A 24,409-nucleotide genomic window follows, 5' to 3' on the forward strand; every position below is an offset into this window, starting at 1 on the left:
TATTTCAATCCCTGATATTTCTGATTTTATATTTGTTATTTCTATCCTTCTGGTTGTTCTAGAATTAATTTTTCTTGCTCCTCAAGAGGCTTCAATTTCTTCTTTAGGTTATCTACATGCTCTTCTTCTGCCTTTTTAATATGGGCTCCTAGCACGATAAATTTGCCCCTTAGGACTGCCTTTCCTGTGTCCCATACGTTCCTTTGTGATGTCTCTTGATTGCCATTATATTCAAGAAAGTTTTGAATTTTTTCTTTGATCCGATCTGTAACCTAGGAGTTATTCAGAAGTGTGTTGTTCAGCTTCCATGTGTTTGAATGATGTTTGACTTTTACTGCATTATTCAGAACTGGTCTGACTCCACTGTGATCAAATAGAATGCATGGGATTATATCAGTTCTCTTGTATCTGCTTAAGTTTTCCGTATGAACTATTATATGATCTATTTTGGAATGTCTTCCATGTGCTGCTGAGAAAAATGCATAAAGTTTTGTTGTTGGATGGAAGACTGTATATATCTGTTAAGCCCAGCTGGGTTATGGTGTCGTTTAAGTCGATGGTGTTTTTGCTCAACTTTTGTTGAGTTGACCTGTCATTTGTTGAGAGTGGCGTATTGAAGTCTCCCACTATGCTTGTGTTTGAGTCTATCATGTTCTGTAATTCTAAGAGAGTTTGCTTGAAGAATTTGGGTGCTCCCGTGTTGGGGAGTAAATGTTTAGAACTGTAATATTATGTGTATGGATGGTAACCTTTACTAATATGTAGTCGCCATCTTTATCTTTATGTACTGATTTTACTGAGAAGTTAATTTTGTCAGAGATTAAGATTGCTACTCCTGCTTTTTGCCTGGTGCGTTGGTGTGGAAAATTCTTTTCCATCCTTTCACTTGGGGTTTGTTTCTGTCTTTGGCAGTGAGGTGGGTCTCTTGGAGGCAACATATGGATAGGTGGTGTTTCTTAATCCAGTCTGCTCCTCTGTGTCTTTTGATTGGATTGTTCAGCCTGTTCACATTTAGGGAAATTATGGAGAAGTGGTCAGTGTACTTTGTCATTATTATTTTTACTTCTGAGTTTCTTTCTCTCTCTTTTTTCCTCTTTGTGTTTAGTGATTTATAGGTAATTGCTTCTTGATGGGGGTTCTTGCTGTTCTGCAATTTGTTCTTGATGATTTAATATTTTTTGTAATGCTGGTTTAGTGTGCATGTATTCATGTAGCTTCTCTTTGGAATGAAATTCTTGTTTCTCCCTCAAATGTAAATGCTAATTTTGCTGGAATTTTCAGCAATTGTTTGTCTTCAGGGCATGAATGACATTTTTCCAAGCCTTTTTTTGTATTAAGGGTTTGCGTGGAGAGGTCTACAGTTATTCTAATTTTTTCCCATTGTAGTATAGGTCTTTGTTTGTTTTTGTAGCATTTAAAATCAGCTCCTTGGTATTCAGGTCTAGTGTTTTTACTATGATGTGTCTAGACAAGTTCCTTCTAGGATCTTGCTTGCTTGGAGTTCTGAAACCTTCAATAATGTGAATATTTTCCCTTTTAAGGTTGGGAAAGTTCTCTGCTATGATTTTAGTGAATAATGGTTGCATTCCTTTATCAAGGAACTTCGCCCCTTCATTGATCCTTATTATACGAAGATTAGATTTCTTGGCTGTGTCTGCCAGGTCCCGGAGTTATCTTTGCTAAATTCTTACTGATTTCTCTGGACTAATGATTCTCTGTTCCAGCTCTTGTGTTTTATCTTCTGTTCTTGATGTCCTATTCTCCATCTCAATCAATCTGTTGCTTAATGCATCAACTTTTGCTTCAATTGTGGACACTGAGCTGATCATATCTGCTGAGAGGGTAGTAATCTTTTCTTCCATTTCTCTTTTGAATTTGAGGAGCTCCTTGGTAATTTCCTGCTTTTGTTTTTGGAATTCTGCTTTAATTTCATTAATCATATCCAAAATCATCTCCTTGACTAGAGCCATATTTTGTGTCTCTTCAGGTGTCATTTCTTGGGATGGTGACATCTCTCTCATCCCTTCACTCTTGTTTCCCTTTGGGCTTTGTGTGGGACATTGACTAGATTCCACCCTGCTTTGGATTCTTTATCTGGATTTCTTTTCTAGTTTGTGTAGTTTTTCATTGCTTCCTGAATTTGTAGTTGTGGGTTTCTTAAGATAGATGGCTCGTGGGATTCCTTGATTCTCTCTTTTTGTGAGAGAGCTAGGCTGGGTCTTTATTATCTCAATGCTATCTTCCCTCCTTCCACTATACAGGTCTCTTATTCCATATGAAATTTTGGATTGCTTCTTCTGTTTCCTTAAAGAATGACATTGGGATATTGATGGATATTACAGTGAATTTCTAGATAGCCCGTGGTATGATTGTCTTTTTCACGATGCTACTTCTTCCCATCCAGGAGCATGGGAAGCTTTCCACCTTAGTTTAAACAGAAATTTTTGTTTGCTTTGAATTGTTTCAATTTTTTTTTCTTCAGTACTTTAAGTATCCAATCTCACTGCTTTCTGACCTTGGTTACTAATGATAAATTTACTGATAACATGATTGTGGTCATGCTATAGATATTCTTTCTGTCTTGCTCATTCTGAAACTGTCTCATTTTTTTCTTTTTCTGGTACTGGTCCTTGAAATCTGGGGTTGAGTGCTTTCACTAAGCTCCTTTTGCTCAAGGTTAGTATTCTACCACTGGATCCACAGAACCACTTCTGTCTTCTGATATTAATTAGAGATCTAATCTTCCTGCCTGGGTTGGCTTAGAATCTGGATCCTAAGATCTCAGCCTTCTGTGTAGTTAGGATTACAGGAATGAGCTTTGGCTTTTGCAAACTTATTTTACTAGATCCCAGAATTTGCTCTTAGAATTTATCCTACTCAGAGTTCCCAGTAGATTTGTAAGTTTGTATGTTCATATCTGTCCATCAAAGGTAGGAAATCATCACATATTACTTCAAGTTATTTAACTCTCCCTCCTATTTATTATGTTATTGAGACTCCCTAATTGCTTATGTTGTTAGCTTTAAGGTATCTCACAAATCCTTGTGTATCTGTTCATATTTCTTTAGCAATTGTTTTTATGGTTATTTATACATATTAATTTCAATTTTTGTCCCATTTATGAGGATACTTAAATCTTCTTATGAACTACCTGGCAATATTTCTTTTTTAGTTTTATTTTTTTATTTATTTATTGTAATGTATAGAAGGGTTACAGTTACATTCGCCAATTACTTTTTGCACATTTATACGCCGTTCTCATGTTTTTGTCCCCATTTCCCTCCCATTCCCTGACAATATTTCAATTTAATTGTCTTAATTATCAACTCAATAGGTTGTTTGTTTGTTTTGTTTTTTGATTTTTTTTTTTACTTTGGGAAATTGTAGGCTTTGAATTCCAGGTATCAGGGCGCAAGGCAGATAATCTACCAGTTGAACCATACCACAGCCTTCTTAAGCTTTTGTTTTTCAGGCAGAGTCTGGAGCTTTAGCTTAGAGTTTGTTGGAATCACAGTGTACCTAAGCCTCCAATTTAGGTGGGATGACAAGTATTAGCAACCAGGTCAATTTTATTTCAGTAATTTATTTTCTATTTCTTTTCATAATATTTCTATCATATACCTGATTTTCCTTAGTTTGTCTTTAAGATTTTGCTTTACTTCTCTTGGAATACCCATCAGTTATATAAATTTTGCTTTAATTCATGTGTCAGGATTCTTCAGTGATAATTTCTCTTCATGTCCTATATTCCTTTTAATTAGTTATGCTTACCTGAAGGTTTTATTTCTGATTTCATGAACTCTCTTGAAGTAGACATTTAACTGGTATTATGAGGTAATTCTTGAGATCACTTTTCCTTTTAATGATTTTTAAACTAATAATTTTTTTATATTGGAAGGACTTTTGGCTTGAGACTTTTCCAATCTTTTTTTTTGAGCCAACACAATTATTCCGTAAGTGGAGTCTCTGCTCCTTTAGCTAATAGTCAGCTAATGTTTACACAGAAATTTCTTTGAGCTGCAAAAAGCTACACAAAGTAAATAAAAAAATAGAAGCAGGAGGCAAAAGGTGAAAAAATTGAATGGCCCATTTTTTTAGCTGACTATATCAGTGCTAGAAAATTCCCTCACACCTCAACTAGGATTTATCTAAGCCCAGGTTCTGCCTGAAGTGAAAGAAGATAATCTCAGAAAAATTCCAGTACCCTGTGTGCTTGGGCTTTATAGTGTCATTCATTTCAGTTCACTTATGTGGCTCTTTTTGGATGTCCTCTTTCTTCAGGGTCTTGCCCCAGGGTTTCCTGAAGCTAATGCCTACTCTATTCTCCAGGGATTTCCTTCACTCTGGTCTCACCTTTGAGCTGTCTACCTGTTTGCTACAGGATTTATTCAAATCAAAGGAAAACCTCCCACTTCAGTGCTTTGGGTGATTCCCAGCCTACTTAGAATACCATCTGCTCTGCTTCTTCCCCTTGAAAGGGAAAAACTGGAGCTAATCTTACTGTTCAAGACAGACACTGCACCTGTTCTGGTAAGCAGATAATACATGTGTGAAAGAAAATACCAGAAAACTTTATGCCATCTTCCAAACTGCTTTTTCTTGGGCTATATATTTGCTTGGCTGATAGAATGCTTGGACTATTTTTCAGTCCACTTTGGGGTAGTAAGCAAGCAGACATAGTATGTTTAGTGAAATGTGGTGGATTGAGGCAATAGCTATAAAGGATGTAATTTCTTACAAGGGACAACTTTCAGTCCAAGAACGTTAATACCAGAAAAGAGTACTCCAAAGATGAGGAGGAAATCAAGGGGACACTGATATTCTTCTACATATTGCAAAATTGAGTCATGGGGGATAGAGATATACCAATGAGGAGATGAAGTGGGGTTAGGAATCCAGTTTTATAATCAATGCAGATCCTACAAAGTCAAGAAAACTGAGGGAAAGGTGTGAGGTTGGGATATATAGGGGAGAAAAATGAAAGGGTGAGATTGGTCAAGATTCTATCTATTCATAGACTACCTTGTTGGAAGCAATTCTTTTGTACAGCTAAAGAATAAAAAAGTCCTGATAGGTATCCTTCTTTTGGCTTTTTAACCTTCCTTTATCTTCCCTTCCCTATCCTTCCTTTTGCTTCCATGCTTGGCATCCTTCCTTCCTTCTTTCCTTCCTCCTTTATGCCTTCCTGCATGCCTGCCTTCCTGCGTGCCTTTCTTCCTTTCTCTCTTTTTTTGTATTTCTTGCTTGTTAAATGTCTGACATGTATTCCAACTCTGACATTTTTTTTTTACTGATACCATTATATCATTCACTTTAATCCAGAGAGAGAGAAGAGGGGGAGGAACCAAATTGGCCTGGGCACTGTCCATAAGCTTTGTGCTCAATGCTGGAAGATTATCAGTTGAGAAATAATCTCAATAAGAGATATGAATTTATGGGCTTTCTATCCAAGGCTGACTTTGAACCACAATTTTCAGATCACAGCTCCCAGTGTAGTTAGGATTATAGGCATGAGCCACCAGCACATAGCTTGCATCTATATATGTGTTTATTCAAAATAAGGAACGCGGGAAAACAAGATGATTGGGAGGGGTGAAGGAGGGAAGAGGAGACAAAAACATGAGAAGGGGTATCAATGGTTGAGATGTAATGCACTACATACCAATAACAGGATCTCTCCTACAGGAGGACATAACCATCCTAAATATCAACACACCTAATCCCGGAGCATGGAACTTCATTAAGTAAACTTTACTTTCACTAAAACCACACATAGATCAAAACACAGTGATTGTTGGTGACTTTAACACACCACTCTCTCCTATGTACAGATCAATCAGGCAAAAACTCAACAGAGAACCTCAGAATAGAACAACTGTTTAGACCAATTAGATCTAACAGACATCTGTAGATTATTTCCCCTAGCAAAAACACAATATACTTTTTTTCAACAGCACATGGAACATTTTCCAAAATAGACCATATTTCAGGGCATTAAACAAAACTTGTGCAGATTCTGAAACACTGAATAATTCCTTGCATTCTCTCAGACCTCAAGGGCATCAAATTGGAAATGAATACCTATCTCCACCAACAAAAACATTGTAATTCATGGAGATTGAACAACACATTGTTGAATCACCAATGGGTCATCAAGGAGATCAGAAAAGAAATTCAACAGTTTATGAAATTTAACAAAAAGGAGCACACAAAATACCAACTCCTTTGGGACACAGCAAAGGCAGAACTCAGAGGAAAATTTATAGCTCTAAGTGCTTACAATAACAATTTGGAAAAAATCACAAACCAACACTTTAATGTGTCACCTTAAGCTCCTGGAAAAAGAGCAGCAAACCAACTCTTATCCCAGTAGAAGGAAGCAAATTATTAAAATCAAAGCAGAATTAAATGAATTGGAGTCCAAAAACATAGAAAGAATCAACAAAACAAGGAGTTGGTTCTTTGAAAAATTAACAAAATTGACAGACCCTTAGCAAATCTTACCAAAAAAAGAAGGGAACAAACCCAAATAAACAAAATCACAGACGAGAATGGTACTATCACGACAGAAATTACCAAGATCCACAGCATCATTATTAACTTACCCACATTGAACCGAGAAGACCTCATCCAACTAAACAGACCTTATTTCAAGCACTGAAATACAAATGGCAATAAGAGCCCTTCCATCCACGAAAAGCCCAGGGCCAGATGGATTTATAGCTGAATTCTATAAGGTCTTAAAAGCAGAGCCCACACCAATACTCCTCAAGCTCTTCAATGAAATTAAAAAGAAAGGCTCTTGCCAAATTCATTCTATGAAACCAGTATAACCCTCATCCCCAAACAAGACAGAGATTCATCAAAGAAAGAGAATTATCAACTCATTTCTTTTATGAATATTGATCCAAAACTTCTCAATAATATACTGGCCAATGGTCTTCAACAGCTCATCAAAAAAAAAATTATACACTATGATTAAACAGGATTCATCATACACAAATCAATTAATATAATTCAACACATCAACTGGGCAAGGACAAGAATCACATGATTGTCACAATAGATGCAGAAAAGGCATTTGACAAGATCCAACACCCCTTTATGCTAAAAGCAAAAAGAAAAGCACAGGAGAAATTTCAATACCAAAGTTTAGACTCTATTACAGAGCAATAGTGACCAAAAGAGCTTGGTACTGGCACAAGAAGAGGCCTGAAGACCAATAGAATAGAACTGAGGACACAGATATTAAACCACGGACCTATGGCCACCTATATTTGATAAGGGAGCCAAAAAAATAGATTAGAAGAAAAACAGTCTCTTGACAAATTTGCTGGCAGAACTGTATACGCACCTGCATAAAACTAAAGTTGGAGCCTTCTTTATCACCCTGCACTAGAATTAACTACAAATGGATCAAAGAAATTGAGGTAAAAGCAGATACACTGAAAACTTTACAAGAAGGAATAGGAGATACACTAGGCCTCCTTGGCACAGGTCAAAACTTTCTTAGTAAGACCAAGAAACACAACAAATCAGATAAATTCTGGATAAGTGGTACTGCATTAAACTGCAGAGCCTCTGTATGGCAAAGGACATAGCAAGCAAATTAACTAGAAAGCCTACAGAGTGGGAGAATGTCTTCTCTAACCATACAACTGACAAAGGCCTCATACCTAAAATATATCAACAGCTTAAAAAATTGAATCACTCCAAAACTAATCTCCAAAGAAACAACCATCCCATTAAAAGATGGGCCAAAGACTTAAAGAGGGTCTTCTCTGAAGAAGAAACAAAAATGGCCTATAGACAGATGAAGAAATGCTCAACATCTATGGCCATAAAAGAAATGCAAATCAAAACTACTCTAAGATCCCACCTCTCTCCAGTTAGAATGGCCATAATCAAAAAAATCGAATAACACCAGATGCTGGAGGGGAAGCAGCCAGGAGGGATCACTACTACACTGTTCGTGGGAGTGCAAACTAGTTCAGCCACTATGGAAAGGACTATGGCAGTTCCTCAAAAGACTAAACATAGAGCTCCCCTATGACCCAGCAATTCCACCACTTGGCATTTACCCAATCATCCAGAAACAATGACATACTAAATCCAATAGCACAATGATGTTCATTGCAGTACTATTTACCATAGCAAAGATATGGAACCAACCCAGATGTCCCTCAGTTGATGAGTGGATCAACAAGATGTGGTATTTATACACACTGGAATTCTATGCTAATGTCAGATAAAACAACATCGCCCCATTTGTAAGGAAATGGAAGGACTTAGAAAAAATCATATTAAGTGGAGTAAGCCATACTCAAAGGAACATAGGCTTAATGGTTTCCCTCATTTGTCATAGTCATTAGGAACCTTGGGCTCTCGAGAAGAGACTTGCAATAGAGGAAACAAAATAAGACCAACAAAATAAGTTGTGTAGTTCATTTGATTAAGATTTAAATGGTACAAATTCTAGACATCCTTTTATTTAAAATGGTAGTCGTCTTTTAATGTTACAATTTCTCTTTAATTTTTTATTTTTATTGTAAAGGTAATATACAGAAGGGCTACAGTTGCGTAAGTGAAGTAATGAGTGTATTTCTTATTGAACAGCCGCATCCCATCCCACATGTTCTCCCAGCGTGTTTTTCTACTGACCCTCCTCCCCCACAAGTTGTATAGGTCATTTTGAACATCCTGTCCAGTGAATATTGCTGCTGAGTTGGTTCAACTTCTGTGCTTCCCTTCCCCCTCCCCCAAACAGATAAACTTCCATCCAAAACAAAAGGCACAGAAATAAAGTAGTGGCAACAAAGGAGAAAAACAAACTAATACAAAAACAAGAACAAAATGCAAAAACCTCTCGTGTCCATTTCTTGGAGTCATTTCTACCAAAATCCTTTTAAGTGATCATGTGCAAATGTTTATCAGCCTCTGTGTTCCTAAATACATCTACCTTTGGTGTCACTGAGTGAATGTTTAGAATCCTGTTTATCATGTACAAGTGTAATTATTTTGTCTTTTACCATGCATTGTGATTATTTGTGCATTCAAAAAATGAGGAATAACATGCAACCTATGTTTCTTTGAGTCTGGCTTACTTTGTCTATTGTAATTTTTTCCAAGTATTTCAATTTCCTTATTAGTGGAGTGTCATTCCATTTAATGGAAGACTAGAATTCCATTGTATAAATATACCTTATTTTTTTGATCCACTCGTCCACTGAGGGGGGGTCCATATTCTAGCTATGGTAAACAAAGTCACAATGAATTTGGTTGTGCGGGTAGGCTTAATGTGGTATTATTTACAGTGAGTAGGGTAAATGCCCAGGAGTCAGATTTCTGGATCATAGGGGAGCTCTATATTTAGTCTTTTGAGTCTTTTGAGGAACCTTCATACTGCTTTCCAGAGTATATGAATAAGTTTACATTTCCCTCAATAGTGTAGTATCATTCTCTTTTGGCCACATCTCCACCAGTATCTATTATTGTTAGTTTTTTTTTTATCATGGCCATTTTAACTCAGCTGAGGTGGAATCTCAAAGTTGTTTTCATTTGCATTACTTTTTATGGTCAGAGGTGCTGAACATCTTTCCACATGTCTATTGCCCGTAGTTACGTCTGCTTTTGAGAAGTCTCTATTCAAGTGTTAATCTACTTATTAATTGGCTTATTGTTTCTTTGAGGATTTGGGGGGTTTTAACTTGGGGGGCTCAGTATATTTTAAATATGAGGCCCTTGTCTGATGCATACCTCGTAAGGATCTGCTCCGATTCTGTGGGCTTTGTATTTATGATACTAGCTATGTCCTTTGCTATACAGAAACTTTTTTGATGCAATCCCAGTTATCTATACTTTCCTTGATTTGTTGTGATTCTGAATTTTTACTTAGGAAATTTTGATATGTGTCATGGAGCCCTAGTGTTTCCCATATCCTTTCCTATAATCCTTTCCTGTAATATGAATTACATGAATAGTCCACAGAGGTTTCACTAATAATTCCATACATAAATACAATTCAGTTTAAACAAGTTAACTCCATCTATTACAGTCCTTTTTTTAACCCCTTTTCCTACTTTCAAACAGGATTTAGTGGGTTCTATTATCCTCTCAAGGAATTTCGTTCACTTCCCTATCTAATTATAACTTCTACTTTCTTCCTGTTGGCACTACTAAAGTTCCCCTACTTTATGTTTATATTATATTGTTGTTGTTGTTGTTATTATTATTACTGTTATTATTAGCAGCAGCACTAGCTTGAGTTGAGCTTTCAGAATAGAGTGAGGACAATCAGTATTTAGTTGTGGAAACTTGTCTTATCTAGCTCAAAATTATGATATTAAGCTCCATCCCGTTTCTTGTAAACAACATCATGTCATTTTTCTTTATGGCTGAGTAGCACATATATACATATTTTATATGGATGTGTATACTATATATGTATACATAGCATATACGCATGTGTGACTTGGCCATGTATATATATGTTTATATTATGCATATGTAAACAAATACACATATACATATATAATATTTCTTTTATGCATTCATTGACTGTTGCCATTTTGCTATTAGAGCTACATAAACAAGAATCTATTGATTTAAATACCTTCAAATACATATCTAAGAAATTAGTTGATTGTTTTACCCTCCAGTTGTACTGGCGAATGAAATCAAGGCCTTGTTCCTGCTAGACAGCTATGCTTTCATTTAAATTACACTTCCAGCTGCTTTTTCCTTGGTTAATTTTGTGGTAGCATTTGCTTTATGACTGACCAGCCTGTGGCCCTCATGACACTGTCCATGTGCTACTGTCCTCATCCATCATGCTTCCATATAGCTAAGATAACAATCCACCATGATCTCTGGCCTTGGGTTCAGACAAAGTCTCACAAAATTTTATATTCAGGTTAACATCTAACTGCAGTCTCCCATTGTTTATCTCCCATGTGACTAAGATTACAGGCTTGAGCCACTGTACCTGTAAGAAAGTCATTCTTACTATATTTTCTTATTTTTAGAGCTTTCAGGAATGCAAATAGTTTCAGGGTTTTTTTAAATTTACATTAGGAAGAAATGATTCATAGCTGATTATAATGTAAGATACTTTTGTTATCCTGATAGACTACTATTTTTAGGCAGTACTTTTCAAAATACAAATAGATAGTGTTCAAGTTTTCTTATTATTTCCCAGAGATTATTAAAGTTCACTTTTGTCTCTGTTTCTTTCTCCTCTATTACTGTGCTGAAGAAAATATAAAAATGCATGCATGAAAACTGGAAATACATTTGCATGTTTATTGTTTTGTCTTTTTCCTCATTACAAATGCATGGATTGTGTTACCACATGGGCTCTTGCCAGTGCTTGTAAGCTCTAGCTTCCATTCCTGGGTGAAGTGCTCTGGGCAACTTTATAGCTCCACTGAGTGACCTCTGGATCTTACCACATTTTATGATTACTTGACCTAGTGAGTTAGGATAGTTTGAAACTGCAAAATTTTTCATTAATTCTTATATTGTTCATTGGAATGTACATTAAGTTTTCTTAGATTGCATCTCCACTATAGATTTAACAAGAATATACTTAGGTTTGAAATTTTGAAGTGTATCAATATTGCTTGTTTCAGACATTTTTAAAGAAAGAAATAGCAAAACTTAATATTTCCAAGTGATAGTAGTAGTTATTTCCACTAATCATACCCCAACCTGGTTTCTATAGAATAGGTTTGTTGTTGTTGTTGTTTTGTTAATTGTGAGGCTTGAACTCTGAGCCTGGGCTCTGTTCTTCAGCTCTTCAGCTCAGTGCTACCACTCTACCCCTTGACCCACAGTGCCACTTCTGGTTTTCTAGTGTTTAATTGGAGATAAGAGTCTAATGGGACTTTCTTGCCTGGGATTGCTCTAAAGTGAGATTTTCAGATCTCAGCCTCCAGAGTAGCTACGATAATAGGCGTAAGTCACTGGGGTCCACTTTGGAATAGGTTTTTATAGAATAGAAAAAACTAAGTAACAGAAGTACCCAGAATTTTGTCCACTAGTTAATTAGGAATTCAAGAATAATGAATGTGTGAATGAATTAATGAACAAAAATAAGTAAATTAGAAATAAATGTTCTCAAAGCATGATTCATGTAACTACCTTAACCACATAAGCATGTCTGACACATGATTTAGCTTTTCATTGCAACCTGCAAATCTCTGCCAACAATATCAACACAGCAAGATCTGAGTCTCAGTCAACTTTAAATATAATCTCATACTACTTATAGAAGAGTTTTATAAATATTAATTTGGAATTTAAGAATAGAAGTGTAAATAATAATCAAGTAATTCTTGTGAGAGATGAAAGATAATCTTATGAAAGATTCTGAATTAACATTTTAATCATTACACACATACTTTCTAAACCTGCATTTTGCAACAAATTTTGATACGAATCATATCATCTTCACTTTTACAATTGATTGGTGCAGATTCTCTATTAATGCTTTTTAATTGTTCTGATTAGTGAATTAGTTTAGTTTGTCTAGTGAATTAGTTAAGTGAAATTTGAGAATTTGGAAACCAATGCCTCAAAGCTATAATTTCAAACTAAATTCAGATTGCTTTAATTCAGAATAATACAGGTGCCTGGTAAATGTTATGTGTTTAATTTGAAATGAAAGATCACCCAAAAAGAATTGGCAGTAGCAATAATTACAATAATAATTTATTTCTATTACAAATTTGTGTCTGCCATAAGTTTATAGATTTTCATAAAATATTTTTGTTTTCACAGAAGCTTTAGGATAGCAGGGTGGATAATATATAGAAAATTTTAACGTAATTGATTTGATCAAAAGCATCTTAACCAAGACATTATTTCAGGCAAAAAAATAAGAAAATGGGCTTTGTGATGAAATACATGATAAATTGGGTGACATATAATGCTAAAGCAGTAGTGGTAGTAAATTTTATAACCTGATTTGAAGAATGACAAATTTCTTTGAACAACAATTTCTCTGTAAGTAAAAAACTAAGGAAATAAAAAGTAATGTCTTTTAAAGGCCAGAGTAAAATACTTAGCATGCATAGGCATTGTATGCAATGAAATATTGATGAGCAAAATAGGTTTTTCGACTTGACCCTTACACACACATTCACAGAAAATACCCCTTTTAATGCTCTTATTTCCTCTATGATAATTTAGAACTAACTTATGCTAGGCAGAATGGTGACATTATATTCCAGACTCTTTCCCTCTATTATCAACTGCAAAGAAAGTAAATTGTGGCGATCCGGATAACCATATTTCTCACATTTTTATACATGTTCCTTATGTAACAGGAAAAAGAGTTTGTGTTTTTGTGGAAGTGTGTGCTTATATATCTCTAAATCTAGGGGTACAACCGTGACACTGTTCGAGCATGTATAAAATATCTTTGGATCCCATGTTTTACTTGTTTGCTCACTGTCTAAAAAGATTTTTAAATTTAATTTTATTGTCAGGATGATGTACAGATTTGTTGCTGTTATACAGTTAGGTAGTGAGTATATTTCTTGTTGAACATTGTTACCCATCCCATGTTAGAAATAGATATTCATCCTAGATTAAATCAAAATTACAAGTAAAATTTTAAAAAGGCTAATGACTTAAAGAGAGCAATGCCCAATAGACATGTGAAGAAATACTAGCCACAAAGGAAATGCACCTAACCTTAGTTACAATGGTCATATCATTACCAAGAAAGCAAGTAACAACAAATGCTGACAAGAATGTGGCCAAAAAGGAATTCTAATAGACTGTTGGTGGGAAGATAAGCTTGTTCAACCACTGAGAAAACCAATTTGGAGATTACTCAAAAACAAATCATAAAACTGCCCTGAAATCCCACTCCTAGGCATTTATTCAATAGAATACAAGTAAGATTTGTAGTAAAGCCATCTGTACAATCATCGTAACACTCATCATGGCCAAGGTATGTAATTAACCCAGATGCTCCTCAATAGATGAATGGATCAAGAAAATGTGGTATAAATACATACTCAAATTTTATTCATCTATAAGAAAGAATTACATTTTGTCTTTTGTAAGGAAATAATAAGAGCTGGAAAAAGTAAGGCAGAACTAAAGGAACAAAGGTTACATGGTTTCCTTAATTTGTGGTAAGTAGAATATACCTATAAATAAGTAAGTAAACACATTGGGCTAGTCATACACAAATGATTATAAATGAATTAACTGAAGTATAGTAGACTCCATGGAGTACTCAAATAGTATATTTAAAAAGCCTAGATCAAAGCCCAGCAAAATTAGCACCAGGAAATGGGTACCTCCATATAGGTGGGGAGGATGGCAGGGGGCAAGGTAGAGGAATGAATATACAAATGACGGGGAAACAAATGTCTACTACAGTTAAGAATTCTTTGCATATACCACACAGACACACGGACACACAGACACAGACACAGACACACACACACACACACACACACACACACACACACACACACACGTAAAAAGTAAGGGAAGGAGTGGGTTGAGGGAGGATGAAAATGTTGAAAAAGATGACACTGATCAAGATACATTATATTTAAATATTGATTTGTTACATGGCACTTCCATTCTACAACTACTAGAAGATAATAAAAATATTAGAAAGAAAAAAAAACGAAAAAGGAAACTTGAGCCAGAGGCTGACATTTTACAAGTCATAATTCAAAGTCAGCCAGCCCAAGCAGGAACGCATTTATCTCCAAATAACCACTAAAAATGAAGCTGGAAGAAGAGCTCTGACTCAAGAATCAATAGTGCTAGCATTGAGCAACAAAGCTGAGGGACAGTACCCAAGTCATAAGTAAATAAATATAAAAACTTTATAAAGTATAGTAAGTAACATTAAAACATCTTCAGCCTCTTTCTGTAAAGTTGCATAAGTTCATTTGTCATACTTATGGATGATCATTCATGCTTCTTTCTAAAAGAATTGACAGTTATCATCAAATATCTTAAAATCATGTTATATATATATATTTGCATGTCTATATTAATATATACACCCACTTACATACATATACAGTAGTCATTTAGCATACATCAGTGTTTTGTTGTTGTTATTTGGTACCAAGCTTGAACCTAAAACTTCACACATGTTAGGTAACAATATCTTCTACTTTGCGAAGCCTCAGCCCTTAGTTTGTACTGTTTCTCAGACAAGATCTCTTTAACGTTGCCTAGCTTGGCTGAGAAATTGTAATTGTACTGCCTCTTAGTCCTATGTAGCTGGGCTTATAGGCAAGCTTTACCATACCTATGAGTTAATTTACATGTGTACATCATTAATTTTCTGATTATTTTGTACTCATTTTGATTCCCCAATATAAAGATGGGCAAACTAGAAAAAGTATCTCAATTCTCACTTAACATACAGATACAAAAGCTGAGGAAACAGTCAGAGTTCTCCAGAGAAACAACCAACAGAATATTGAATGTGCATACATATGTATATGCATATATATTTGTATATATAGGGAAATCAGAGGTTGAATAGTTCCATAAGGATGGTCTACAGGCAGGAGACCAAAGGAAAGCAGTAACTAGTCAGCCTAAGCAAATAACTGGAAGCCTGAAGATAGTAGGGAACAGTCTAAGGCTGAAAATTTGGAAGGCTCATGGAGAGTCTTTTGTGAAATTCTTCGTTCAAAGTCTGAAAAATTCAGCTCTAACACCCAGGAATGACAAAAAAGAAAATATACACTTGCTCAAGAAGAGTCTAGCAGGTCAGCACAAAGAACCTCCCCTTATTCTGCTTTCTCCACCGTTGATGAGTCCAGCAGGAAGAGGATGCCATGGGTATTCACACCAGGTCTTCCCATGTCAGCTCATAGACTTGCAAACCTATTTTCCATGAAAATATCATCACTGGAACAAACGTGAAGTTTGTCAGTCCATTCTCTGAATGTCTTTTAATCCAGTTAAGTTGACAACACAATTCCCCTTCACAGAAAGCCATTGTCATTAAACAGCTGATAATGTATCTTTATATCAACCAGTATATGGCAATTTTAAATAATATGTAAGTTGGTATTGTAGCTAAAGAGGTAAAGCACTATGCAATCACATACAAAACTCAATCCTTAATATTGCAAATGGAACCAAATCAAACAACAGAATTAAAATCACCTTGGTGTGATATGAGGCCTCATAGTTATAATCTTAAAAGAGGACAGAAGTAAGAAGATCTACAGTACAATGCTGAGCATTTCAAAGTCAGCAACATGCTACCTTAAAAAAAATAAAACCCAAAGCAAGATATAGTATTTACATATATATATATATATGTACATGCATATGCACAGGTTTATTACCTATATGTATGTATATGCACAATATACATATGAATGTATATTATGAATGTGTATATATGTCTGCTTATATAGGCATATATGTATATGTATATATGTATATATACATATATATCTATAACAGAGACAGATCGTTATGTATACTAATACCAGTCTGATGACATAGGATAGAAATGTGGACAATAGTGGAAAGGATAATAAATTAACAAAAATTAGTAAGAAATATAACAATCTCAACTAGGAATGAAAAATATATACATGCAATTTAAGTGGTGGCTTCTTTTTTCATATATTTTTATTGTAATTAATAGAAGGGTTACAATATATTTGCTAGATAGAAGGTGCATTAATTCACATACATTGATACCTTTCTTATGTCTGAGTCCCCATTTCCCTCCCCTCACTCCTACCCCTCCCTTCCCTATCCAATTTCAAACAACCAAATACAAATATATCCAATATATCAGATTAGAAAGTGAGATACTGTAACAATATGAGATAACCAAGGGACAGCAAAAGAGACGAGAGATAACATAGTACATTAAGGACAACAATCACTCATTATATGGCTTTTGTTTCTATATCGTAGAGGTCCTTTCATTAAGCGTCATACTATATGGCCTTATTTATCTAGGTTTTGCTCTATTGCAAGTCTCTGCTAGGAAAGCCCAAGGTTTCTACTGATTATGACAAATGAGGGAAACCATTGAGCCTAAGCTACTTTGAGTCTGGCTTACTTCACTTAATATGACTTTTTCTAACTCTTTCCATTTCCTAACAAATAGGGCAATGTCATTCTTTCTGACAGCAGCATAGAATTCCATTGTGTATAAATACCACATCTTGTTGATCCACTCATCAACTGAGGGACATCTGGGTTGGTTCCATATCTTTCCTATGGTAAATAGTGCTGCAATGAACATCGTTGTGTTAGTGGATTTAATATGTCCTTGTTTCTGGACATTTGAGTGAACGCCAAGTAGTGGAATTGCTGGGTCATAGGGAAGCTCTATGTTTAGTCTTTTGAGGAACTGCCATACTGTTTCCCATAGTGGTTGAACGAGTTTGCACTCCCACAAACAGTGTGGTAGTGATCCCTCCTGGCTGATTCCCCTCCAGCATCTGTTGTTATTAGTTTTCTTTATCTTGGCCATTCTAACTGGAGTGAGGTAGAATCTTAGAGTTATTTTGATTTGCATTTCTGTTATGGCCATAGATGTTGAGCATTTCTTCATGTGTCTATAGCCCATTTTTGTTTCTTCTTCAGCGAAGACTCTCTTTAAGTCTTTGGTCCATCTTTTAATGGGATGGTTGTTTCTTTGGAGATTAGTTTTGGAGTGATTCAATTTTTTGAGCTGTTGATATATTTTAGATATGAGGCCTTTGTCTGTTGTATGGATGGTGAAGATCTTGTCCCACCCTCTAGGCTTCCTAATTTGTTTACTAGCTATGTCCTTTGCCATACAAAAGCTCTGCAGTTTAATGCAGTCCCACTTATCCAGGCTTTCTCTGATTTGTTGTGATTCTTGTCCTTATTGAGAAAGTTTTGACCTGTGCCAAGGAGGCCTAGTGAATCTCCTATTCCTTCTTGTAAAGTTTTCAGTGTGTTGGCTTTTACCTCGAGGTCTTTGATCCATTTGGAGTTAATTCTATTGCAGGGTGACAAAGAAGGATCCAACTTCAGTTTTCTGCAGGTGCTTAACCAGTTCTGCCAGCATCAGTTGTTGAAGAGGCTATCATTCTTCATCACAGGGAGGCAAAGCTGGTTCGACATACGCAAATCAATTAAGACAATTCAACACATCAGCAGGAGCAAGGACAAAAATCACATGATTGTCTCAATAGATGAAGAAAAGGCATTTGACAAGATCCAACACCCCTATATGCTAAAAAGCTCTGGAGAAACAAGGAATCCATGGAACATTCCTCAGTATAATAAAGGCTGTGTATGACAAACCCACAGCTAGTGTTATACTTACTGGTAAAAAGCTAAAGCCATTCCCTCTAAAAATCAGGAACAAGACAAGGATGCCCTCTATCTCCAGTCCTCTTTAACATAGTACTAGAATTCCTAGCCAGTGCAATAAGGTAAGAAGCAAGCATAAAGTGCATCCAAATAGGGAAAGAGGAAGTAAAACTTTCCCTCTTTGCAGATGGCATTATTCTGTATTTAAAGAATCCTACAGACTCTACTCCCAAGCTCCTTGAGCTGATTCAAAACTTTGGAAGGTTAGCAGGGTATAAAATTAACCCTCAAAGATCAACTGCCTTCCTCTACGCCAACAGTTAGAGGAATGAGGCAACAATCACGAAAGTAAATCCTTTTGCAATAACCTAAAGAAAGTAAAGTAACTAGAAATTACATTAACTAAGAATATAAAGGACCTTTTTGTTGAAAACTTTAAAACCCTGAAAAAGGAAATTAAAGCAGAACTGAGGAAATGGAAAAACCTCCCATGTCCTAGATTGGAAGAATCAACATCGTGAAAATGACAATCTTGCCAAGAGCTATCTACAAATTCAATGCAATACCCATCAATATCCCAATGGCATTCTTTAAAGAAATAGAAGAGGTAATTCAAAATTTCATATGGAATAAGAAAAGACCCCGTATAGCAAAAACACTTCTTAGCAGAAAGAACAGCCAGGATGAATTTCAATACCAAACTTTAGACTCTATTACAGAGCTGTAATTATCAAAAAAGCTTGGTACTGGCTCAAAAACAGGCCTGAAGACCAATGGAATAGAACTGAGGACCCAGATATTAAACCAGAGACCTATGGCCACCTAATCTTTGACAAGCGAGCCAAAAAAATAGATTTGTGGCTTCTTATAATGTATTGCATATTGTTAGTGTACAACCCAGTGAATGCATTTTTGGTCTTTTATTCAAGAAAGTGCTATATATTCCAAAAATTTGTGTAGTAGCTATTTTATGATCATTTCAAATTAGAAATAAACTAAATGTCCTCTTGTGTTTGAAAAGATAAATAGTGAGCATCTGTACATTGCCAAGGAACAAATAGGAATGAATGATTGAGATATACAACTTAGATACTTACAAAGTCATATCACTGAATAAAGAATACCAGTTCCAAAATGGCATATACCTTATGGTTTTTATTTAAATAATATTTCAAAAAATACAGTACTGGTATCATGAGGAAACTGTGAGAAATTCTCTTCTGGGTAAGAGGGCCTGCAGGAGAGGAGAGAAGAAACATGAGGGCATACTATGGGATGGCAGATTGGTTAGCTTCCTGGATGTGGTAGTGGCCATAAGAATTAAAGTCAGTTGAGTTTCATAATAGAGTAAACCCAAAATTCAATTTTACCATAAAACAAAAAAATACTATCCTAAAAAGACTTCATTACATTCCATTGTGTATAAATACCACATCTTGTTGATCCACTCATCAACTGAGGGAACTATGGAAATAGTGCTGCAATGAACATTGGTGTGCAGGTGGATTTAGTATGTCTTTGTTTCTGGATGATTGGGTAAATGCCAAGTAGTGGAATTGCTGGTTCATAGGGGAGCTCTATGTTTAGTCTTTTTTTTTTGATATTTTCTTTTTTTTAAATTGTAATTAGTAAAAGGGTTACATGATATTTGCCAGATAGAAGGTGCATTAATTCACGTACATTGATACTCTTTCACATGTCTTGGTACCCATTTCCCTCCCCCCCCCACACCCCCCACCCGTCTTGGTTTTCCCCCCTTCCCTATCAAATTTCAAATAACCAAATACAAATATATCCAATATATCAGATAACAAAGTGAGATACTGTAACAATATGAGATAACCAAGAGACAGCAAAAGAGATGAGAGATAACATAGTACATTAAGGACAACAATCACTCATTATATGGCTTTTGTTTCAATATCCTGGAGGTCCTTTCAATTAGCTTCATACTATATGGCCTTATGTAATCAAGATTTTGCTCTATTGCAGATCTCTGCTAGTAGAGCCCAAGGTTTCTACTGATTATGATGAATGAGGGAAACCATTGAGCCTAAGTTTCTTTGAGTCTGGCTTACTTCACTTAATATGATTTCGTCTAAGTCTTTCTATTTCCTAACAAATGGGGCGATGTCATTCTTTCTGACAGCAGCATAGAATTCCATTTTGTACAAATACCACAACTTGTTGATCCACTCATCAACTGAGGGACATCTAGGTTGTTCCATATCTTTGCTATGGTGATTAGTGCTGCAATGAACATTGTTGTGCTAGTGGATTTAGTATGCCCTTGTTTCTGGATGGTTGGGTAAATGCCAAGTAGTGGAATTGCTGGGTCATAGGGGAGCTCTATGTTTAGCCTTTTGAGGAACTGCCATAGTGCTTTCCATAGTGGTTGAATGAGTTTGCACTCCCACCAACAGTGTAGTAGTGATCCCTCCTGGCCACATCCCCTCCAGCATCTGTTATTATTCGTTTTCCTGATCCTGGCCATTCTAACTGGAGTGAGGTGGAATCTTAGAGTTGTTTTGATTTGCATTTCTTTTATGACCAGAGATGTGGAGCATTTCTTCATGTGTCTATAGGCCATTTTTGTTTCTTCTTCAGAGAAGATTCTCTTTAAGTCTTTGGCCCATTTTTTAATGTGATGGTTGTTACTTTGGAGATTAGTTTTGGAGTGATTCAATTTTTTGAGTTGTTGATATATTTTAGATATGAGGCCTTTGTCTGTTGTATGGATGGTGAAGATCTTCTCCCACTCTGTAGGCTTCCTAATTAGTTTACTAGCTATGTCCTTTGCCATACAAAAGCTCTGCAGTTTAATGCAGTCCCACTTATCCAGGCTTTCTCTTATTTGTTGTGATTCTTGGTCATTATTTGTTAGGAAATGGAAAGACTTAGAAAAGATCACATTAAGTGAAGTAAGCCAGCCTCAAAGGAACTTAGGCTCAATGGTTTCCCTCATTTGGCATAATCAGTAGAAATCTTGGTCTCTCCTAGCAGAGATTTGCAATAGAGCAAAGCCTTGATACAAAAGGCCATATAGTAGGACGCTAAATGAAAGGATCTCTAGGATATAGAAACAGAAGCCATATAATGAATGATTGTTGTTCTTAAGGTACTATGTTATCTCTCATCTCTTTTGCTGTCCCTTGGTTATCCCACATTGTTACAGTATCTCACTTTGTTACCTGATATATCGGATATATTTGTATTTGGTTATTTGAAATTGGATAGGGAAGGGGGGAAAACAAGATGAGGCGTGGAGGTGGGGGGAGGGCAATGGGGACCACCAAATGTGACAGGGTATCAATGTATGGGAATTAATGTACCATCTATCTGGCAAATATCATATCACCCTTGTATTAATTAAAATAAAAATATATGAAAAACAAAAAAAAGAATTAAACCCTGGGATCTGGAGTTTGGCCTAGTAGTAGAGTACTTGCCTAGCATTCATGAAGACCTAGGTGGAATTCCTTAGTACTATATACATTGAAACAAGCTAGAAGTTGTGTTGTGGCTCAAGTGGTAGAGCTCTAGCCTTGAGAAAGTCCAGGGATAGTGGTCAGGCCCTGAGTTCAAGGTCTAGAACTGGCACACAAAAATATTTAAAAAAAATAAACCTCCCAAAACCAATCATCAAAGAAACAACAATTCAATTAATAAACGGTGTACAGTCAGGAACGTGGCCTAGTTGTAGAATGCTTGCCTAGAATGTATGAAGTCCTGGATTTTCTTGGTACATACAAAGGAAATGCCAAAGTGGTGCTATGGTTCAAGTGGTAGAGTGTTAGCCTTGAGAAAATTCAAAGACTATGCCCAGACTCTGAGTTTAAGCTCTAGGACTGGAGTAAAGACTTGAAGAGAGACTTTTCAGAAGAGGTAAGAATGGCCAATAGACAGATCAACATCTCTGCCCATAAAAGAAATGCAAATCATAATATGACATGCCATCTCAACCCAGTTAGAATGACCATTTTCAAGAAAACAATAACAGATGCTGGTAGTGATGTGTCCAAATAACAATGCTACTACAATGTTTGTGGGAATGTAAATTGGTTTAACCACTCTGGAATGCAGTATGGGGGTTTCTCAAAAGAATACACTTAGAACTTCTCTAAAAAAAAAAAGACTTCATTAAAAACAAAAGCTAGCTGCCTTGTATCAGGGGCTTATGTGGGCAATGCAAGCTACTCAAGATTTTGAGTTCTCTTATCTGTACTCAAGCAGAAAAGTCAAAGGCTCTCTTACCTCTACTCAAGTAATAAAATACCAGAAGTGTAAGTGTTGCTCAAGTATTAGAGTGCAAAACTTTAGTAAATAAAAGGCCAATCAAGATTTTAAGACCATGATCTTAAGATGCAGTAAGACCACAAAATTAAATAAAATTCAGATAGGAAATACATATACATTTACATATATACATATATATGGAATACTCTAAAATACTTGTTAGACTAAATAGCATTGAAGATAAGCAATTCAAATGAAAGGTTTTTGTCAAAATTCATATCCCTTTTGAGAACTAAGGAAATAAACAAATGTAATAGAAAAAATTTCAATCATAGTCAATATTTTTCCTGATTTCTAATGTGATTTCAAATGTTTATGTTCCACTTAAATGATGCAAAATATTAGCTATTCAGAATAGTCTGCCTTTGAAGAGACAATCTCCTTTACCATTTGAAGAGCCAGAAATAATCAGTATTAGGATAATTTTATATTGTCATGGTGCTTTGGGACAGGTTAGAAATGATATTTGCAGAGTAGTTCAATTATTGAACATGATTAAAGTATAATTAGTCTCTGTTCTCACTTCCAATACTCTAAAACAACTTAGGTACATATAAATACTGAAGGCAGGTTCTTTTATTCTTAAGGGGCTCAGTTGCAAGTCCTATATTCCTTCTGATAAACATGCTAATGAAGAGTGATCAAATTCAGTAGAAATGTATATGGTAACATTTAGAAAACAAGCTAATAATGTATTTCTGATAAATTCAAATTTTATTAAACTCCTCTATTATTAGATTATTTTCAGTCAATAAATTCACAAAAAAGATTCATTTCTGGTTTTTAAATTATAATTTTCAAGCAGAAATAATCACACTGAGAAATCTCCATCCTAGTACTTTTGGCTCTAGTGGATAGATATTTAATGAAGAGTTTATTGCTGACAAATGATAGAGACTTCCCAACCCCAAGCAAAAACTCTCCATATTCAACAAGTTTTTAAAATACAATGTATATGTCAAGTTATTCCTTTCAAATATAAAAGTATATATTTTGTCTATTTCAAGACATATATTTGTACTATACTCTAATTTTAGATTGTACTTATTACTACCAAAAAGAAATGGCTTTCCACTACTTTCCACCTTTAATTTAAGCAGACACTGCACAAGTGTTCTGTCTTGGACAGGACTTTTTTCATTTCCTGACATGCTTGTAGCACATCAAAGAACATACCAACTCTTTAATCCTGTTTATGGATTAATACTAACCCATGTAGAGATGCATGACATTGTAGTTATCCATTTATTAATGTTTTATATTTGAATTTTTCCCTCTTTGAGCTTATTATAATGGTACTGCTGTAAAAATTGATACTTTTGTGTGAACATATATTTTTATGCTCATGAGTATGTACCTTGATAAGAAAGCGCTTTTTTGTGAATTGGTTTAATTTAACATTTTTGAGCTATTTCATATAGTTTTCCAAAGTGAACTAAAGGAGAAAATTATAAAGTACACAACTTCTATCACTCCCCTTTTTGTTGAGAGTACCTGGGTTTGAACTCAAAAACTCACTATTTTCCTTGACTTTTTCATGACTGGCACTTGATCGCTTGAGCCATGTCTCAACCTTTTTTTCATGTGAATTGGAGACAGAGTCTTGAAGACTCTTCTAACTAGGTATACTTTGGACTTCAATCCAGGTTTCAGCTTCCTGAATAGTTAGGATAACAAGCATGAGCCATTAGTTCCTGTGTATCTCCATAACAAAGTAACTGGCTTTCTATTGGCATTATAATCACTATTATTATAGATGTCTTATTATATATGTATAAAACTATTTTATTATACTTTTGCA

The sequence above is a fragment of the Megascapheus bottae genome, chromosome 12, assembly GCF_031878675.1.
Source record: "Megascapheus bottae isolate mThoBot1 chromosome 12, mThoBot2.hap1, whole genome shotgun sequence".
In the NCBI taxonomy this organism is placed as follows: domain Eukaryota; kingdom Metazoa; phylum Chordata; class Mammalia; order Rodentia; family Geomyidae; genus Megascapheus; species Megascapheus bottae.